Raw genomic sequence first — 7,038 nt, 5'->3', positions numbered from 1 at the left:
TTCTGCGTAACCAGCAGTGTGTGGGGAAAAAGCTTTTCCTGCGTTTTTCCGAAGACGTTTTCCACTCATTCACTGTACGGGCCCGCGGGATACTGTCGGCCTGGCTGGGGTTCTGGTTCTCCTACACGGCACCACTCCTGGACGTCGATGGGTAGTTTAACTAACATGTTCTCAAATCAAAGATGCTAGAGTTCGTTAAAGCTTACTCATGGGAGGCTATAAAAATTGATTTGCTCCAAAATTAAAAACTGCTTGGTTAATTTCAAAAATGGAGATAAAACTTAAAGTTGGTCATTGTGGAAGTGGCAAGTAGCCACTTCCTGACTGGAAAGAAGTTCAATCAATATCTCAAAAATTCAGCATCACTAAACTGAATAACATCTAACTGTTAAGTCAGATGCAAAGAGGAGGACTAGAGAGAGGTAAGAGCAAGACGTAAGAGCGAGACGTAAGAGCGTGTGATAAGGGGGAGCGAGGCCTTTTATAAACATGTCAAGAGGTTATCTGATTGGTCAAAACACATCTGCAGTGTGGGAATGAGTGAAACCTGATTGGCTGGCAGAAAGAAGCGGGAGGCTTAACTTTCCTGTAAAGAAGACAAAATGGTGTGGCTATCCCACATGTGCTTCTTAAACAAAGAGTCATAAAACTAGATAGGGTGTTACCATGTTAGGTCTAAAATGGAGCATGGGTGTGTGCCAATTGCATGAACCCTTAAAAAATGACTTTCAATTGATTATCCCTTAAATGACTGATTTGAATTATTTCTAGCTTTAAGCATAACAAAGGAGGACAAATACACTTTTGATCAATGATCATTGAATATGAAGTTATAAACATTTCCCTTGAAATGTGATTGCATTAGTGCTTAAATATGTCAGATGGAGGCACACGATGAGTCTCTTTCCTGTAGAGAAATGGTTAAAATCGAGGTCCCATGTCTGAAATTCGTTTAAATCACAGTTCTGCCTTTAAAGCATCAGATGGTGTATAGGTTTTATTTTTATTTCTTCCTTTTTAATCTTCATGTTGAAAAGGATGTCTCTGGTGTAGGGTGTCAGGTTACATCCCTGTTATCTCTGTGGGATGTCTGTTCCTTGGGGGGGAGGGGTGTCAGCAAAGAGTCTGCAGGAAGAAGGGCTGGGATTTGAAGAAATGTTCCTTGGTCCATTTTTCCATTGTCTGTTTTTGAGTCATAAAAGTGTAATAAAATTCCAAACGTGCAACAGTGTTTTTACCGCCTTTTGACCATCGACCAGGGTTCCTACATCGGTTTCCCCTATTCTCCACTGGATGTCAGAGACAAACCCAGTTCAATATCTTACAGTACTTTAGCTTCAAATGATAACAAGTTAAAGCAGTCATCAGGTCAAATGATTGTTCTTCTAAAAATACTACCCTTTCTGATTGATAAAGTTAAAGATAATGAATGCTATTCTCTTATTCTTGAACTAATAGAGATTGTTCAAATTTTGTTGGCTCCTGTTATAAGCTTTCAAACTATTGACAGACTGAAAATGCTGATTGAACAACATTTAAAGCATGTGAAATGCATATTTCCAGATAACATTACGCCCAAACCGCATTATTTAATACATGTTCCATTGCAGATTAAAAACCTGGAACCAATAGTTCGCCATATGTGTATGAGATTTGAGTCAAAACATTGTTTTTTTTTAAGCAGTGGGTCTCTAAAGTAAATTTTAAAAATGTGTGCAAGTCTTTAATAAGACACAATCAAATGTATGAATGTTGCCAGAATGTAAGTCGTGCTGAATACCCAATTTTTTCATCTGAACGTATACTTGGACCTTCATCCGAAGTTAAAAACATGCCCTATCTAAGAGAGAAGGCGAGGGCATTCTTTGGAACTAATATCACTCATGCAATATCTGTAAAATGGTTAAATCTTAATGGGAATAAATATGTATCCAGTAAAACTTTAATTGTTAATGCAGTTTTTGGTAACTTACCCGAGTTTGGACTGGTTAAAAACATTTTTGTTGTAAATTCATTTTTGTGTTGTTTTGAGCTTCAGGCATATACAACTGTTTGTTTTGATCGGGATTATATGGCATATAAAATTGAAATTCCAAATATGGCACAAGCAAATGAATTCATATCTTCTGACCAAATGGTGGACTATACCCCATATTATAGCTACACACATAATGATGTGAGATATGTCCCTCTAAAATATGATCTCGGAGATGTGATTGAATTTCACAGTCTCGTCTGATGTTTTTCCATAATGTATGTTACAAAGGCTGCAAATTGTATTGCAATCAGATCAAGGTCACAATTTGAATTGTTGGAACTAGTTAATTGTAGAGACTGTCTGTTCAAAATCCTTTGCAAAAAAACAAAATCTGTCTAGATGGGGTCTTATGTATGAAACCTGCTAACCCTGTGGATTAGACCTTTACAGTAGGTTTGTTTACCAGATCCCCTCTTTATCTTGTTGCAAGTGTTGTAATGGCAGAACAATGTTATTAGTTATGGAATTGATACACTTTCATTTTGAGTGTAAAAATAAAGAATGGAATGTATTAATCTATCTGTGAGAATCAGTTCTTAAATTAAGAGTTGTTGTAATCTCATTTTTTCTTAAAATAAGAAAAAATATTATTTGTCTAATGCTGAAGAAGATTCAAAAAGTCTTTCTTTCTTGTTACAAGAAAAAGTAGCAGGTTTTTTAGCAAATATATCTGGACAAGAAATGGCTAGATTTTATTTCCTAAAATAAGAAATTCTTTCTCAAGAAAATTTTGCTTGACAAGACATTTTTACTTTTTAGGGAAAAAATAAGAATTTATTTCTTAAAATAAGAATTTTTTTGCTTGCTTAGAATCCACTTTTTGCAGTGTAGTGGCAACTTGATACAGTTGATTCATGTGTTGGCATGAGGAAACATTGATGTAGAGAAGCATCATCTCCTTTGTGAATGAACCAGACTGAAGGAGTTGGAGAAAAGCCAATGCTTTATGACAATGTTATGATTACAAAGAGAAAATCTGTAATGTTTGTTGTACAGGAGTGTTTTGCAAATAAATATGTAAAAAAAACACGCCAAAAAACCCAGATGCATTAGTTTATTTGACCGTTAAACTATTAATTACCTTCTGCATCTTGGAGATAGTCCCTCCAGAAAGTATGGACCACCTCCTCAGCAGCTTTCTTGTTGCTCCATCCACCTGGTCAGTGTTTGGTTCATAGCAGAACGGGGGTCGATAGATGTCTGGATGTGGCAGTATTTGGTCCAGAACCCCAAGAGTTTTTAGTCCTTCACTGAATCTGTACAAATGTGGAATTTTGTCCAACCCATACTTGTACACTTTAAATTGTCCCCTAGTTTTAGACAAACAAAATACATTTAGTGAAGCTAGTCTTACAGCTTGTTAGATCAGTCTCAAAGGGAGTAATAATCATTTTAAATGGACCCTGTGGATGACCTGAAACGTGACAATGTACCAGTAGAGCCCTGTCTCTTATGGACCCCATAGGCCTCAGACATCCTGCAATGTGGTATAGCAAAGGTGTATTTGATTTCTCCTCAACAGCTACTAATAAGTTCTTGTGATGCTAGGTATCTGAAAATGCAACTATAGTAAGTTATTAGTAAAAACCCAGACACTAGTGGTCTGTACGCTACAGAATGTCTAGAGGTTCCGTAATAGTTCATGGCAGTGCAGGTTTTATTCCACACATTGTTCTGGACAGATTCTCTGAGGACCAATCAGGAGCTATTGGCTGCACCTGTGACGTTCTCCTTCAGCTGACTCCAATCAGTAGCTCAGAGTCTGTATAAGAGGTGGGGGAGGCATATCCCTTACTCAGTTGAATGTGTGCTATTAGAGGGTCAACACTAGGGCTGGGCATTGTTTGGATTTTGGATTTCTGATTCTCAAATATGATTCCTGTTCTAAATGATTCTGATTCTTTGAGTTGTGCAGATAAACAGGACACAGATTTCACAGGAGAATTTTTCAATTTGAAAAAGTCTTTACACAGATCCCCAACTGTAAAAGTGAAACTTGCTGAAATAAAACTATAAACAAGTTGGCATCAGTCTAAAAACAAATAGCTACAGCCCAGGTAGATGTGAAACTAAGTAGCTACTTATTTTTCTGTTTAGACTGAACTCAGACAATTAAAAATGCTTTTTTTTCTGGTAACAAATGACTCCCCGGAAGTGTCACCGTCCTTATTCTGGGAAACCGGCAAGGCTGTCAACAGAGGAAAGATTATATCATACTCAAACTTATATCAATTTATATATCAAACTTACGGAAGAATACGCAGCTAACCCGTCTGAACTTTTATGAAAAAACTCCAAAATACAAAACTAAATCTGGACATTTTACCTAAAAAAAAATTTCATTTTGCAACAATTACAATCCAAAAACTTTGACTACAATAATAAATCAGGCAAATACTTAGCAAATCAGCTTAAACACAGTGAATACAATTCCTTTATAGCAGCAATTTCTGATAATTCAGGTCAAACTTTAAACTCACCTCATGATTATTATCAAAACCTATACTCATCAAACTTAAACCCTGACCCTGAAGATATGAAAACCTTCCTCAATAACTTAAACCTACCACAGCTCACCATAGATCAGAAAACCACCTTAGACTCACCATTAACCTTACAAGAACTACAAAATGCTTTGATAGCATGTCAACAGGCAAAGCACCAGGTCCAGATGGGTTCCCTGCTGAATTCCTAAAACACTTCTGGTCAATGCTGGCTCAGCTCTTTTTCAGAGTAGTAACAGAGATTAAAAATAAAGGTTATGTAGGAGGTCACATGAATACAGCAATTATTAAATTACTACTTAAACCAGACTAAAACCCCATGTTACCCTTAATCTACCATCTCACTTATTAACACAGACATTAAAATAATTTCCGAAGCACTCACTTCCAGGTTAGAGAAAGTGGTACAGTCAATTATAAATGGACACTCCACAGACAATGTTAGAAGACTGTTTAATTTGATCAACATGGCACAGAACTCTGAGGATGCCTATGGTATTCTCAACCCGGGCGCTAGTCCTGCTATGGGCCACATTAAAACGTAGTTGGGGCTCAGGGTCAGGATAAGAAGTCAGTAACGTTGGCAGGCATGGGTAGCCTCAATCTCCCAATAGGTATCCATCAAAGTGGCCTGTAATTAAAGGATATACAGAACTTCAGTTAAACTGGAGACCAAGAACAGTGGTGTATACATATTTTTTTTTTTTTTTTTTCTTTACCACTTGCAAATCTGTGGCTCAGGCTACACTCTGACAAGTCGTGGGAGTCGTGCACAGAGCCTGGCCACTTTACTTCCACAATGGTGATGAGGTAGGAGGCTCATGGGTTGCAATGAAGTAGAAATACATTTCCATGTAAATGAGTGATCACTGTTCTACCTGGCTGTAAAATGATTTCCTATTCACATAGTAAACCTCATTTTCTGATGGAGCAATTTGGAATTTGTGTTCCATCCACACAGCCCAAAACATGTGGGATCCCTGCCAAATTAGAGCTGATTAAACTACTCACCCACCTGTTATCATCATTTAAATAATACAGTATACTATTTGTACTCACCAGCAATCCTGTAGAATTCACCCTTTGTATTACCCACAGGCTTGTATCCTGGGAACTTCACAAACAAAGGAAGTGGGCATTTCAGTGTTTCTGATGAACCTGCATACCGCTGCTTTTCCAAGTGCTCAGCATCCCCAATATTATAAAGGAACCTGTCGTTAGCAAAAAAAACAAAGCAGCACACAAGATTTGTGGATTTGAGCGCACGTCTGGGGTGTGTAACGTTCCTAATCTGTGGTCTCATAAGATCAAGAAATATTAAAGCCGCTAGCGGCATCATAGGGTCTGAAGGAGTGGCCGGGGTTGGTAACCCATGTGTATCAAATATGAGACTATTTGAACTTTGTATATGAGAGTTATAGCGGTTTTCTATTATGATGTGCACCATCTGAGAACGCAAAGTATGATGGGTAATTTTGACATTGAGCCCAGGTTTGGGATAGACAGTCAACATCTTTATCAATTATGAGGCTGTTTGAACTTTGCAGTTGAGTTATAGCAAAACGCCATTAACCCAAGATGGGCGACTTCCTGTTTGTTATGGGCGGGGTCATAATGTAACTTTCTGCTCATCTTGGGGGTAAAAATACATGTAAATTTGATGCAAATCCATTAAAAATCTTTTATTTTGCTTTTATTTGTTTTAGATATGTTGATTGGCTGTTGCAATTTACAGTGCAGAGATGTGGGTCATATGGAAGTTCACCTCAATATGTGCAGATGTGCCCAATGTCTACCTACCTCTACTGAACCTATCCTAGTCTCTCCTTCACAACCTGCTTCAACAGCTGCACCAGTTCCCACTCTTTCACCTAAAGTACAGTCTAAAATGGTCAAATATCCTCACTGTAGCCTCTTATTATTCTGAATAAATGTCCCTACACATATCCAAAAGAAACGCACAACACCATCACCTTCAGGAGGAACCTGGTAGACTACGCTCTTCTCATCATCAATGGTGACCTGGTGGAGAAAGTATGGTCCTTCAGGTTCCTGGGTGTTCACATCCAGGAGGAGCTCTCCTGGGCCACCATCAGACCATCCTCTCTGACCCCTCCCACCCATCCACTCTGAAGGAGATACGGATCAATCAAAGCTCCACCTCCAGAATGACAAACAGTTTGTATCCCTGGGCCATGAGAACCATGAACAAAAAATAACCTTTTTCCTCCCATGACTCAAACTACATGTGCAATAATCTACATCAAAGTGTAGTACACTGAGTTATATTTATTTATTTATTAACAGGTCACTTTATATTTTTATATTGTGTGTATGGTAATGTATAAAGTTTGCCGAGTAGTTTTATTACTATTATATATTTATAAGTCTTTCCTTTTCCAGTATTTTATTTGTGTTTTATGTCATTATTGGAGAGCACCTTAATATTGTATATATGTACAATGACAAAAGCTTCTATTCTTTTTTTTCTTTTTT

The sequence above is a fragment of the Gouania willdenowi genome, unplaced genomic scaffold (assembly GCF_900634775.1).
Source record: "Gouania willdenowi unplaced genomic scaffold, fGouWil2.1 scaffold_125_arrow_ctg1, whole genome shotgun sequence".
NCBI lineage: Eukaryota > Metazoa > Chordata > Actinopteri > Blenniiformes > Gobiesocidae > Gouania > Gouania willdenowi.
Note: the sequence above shows the minus strand (reverse complement) of the source record.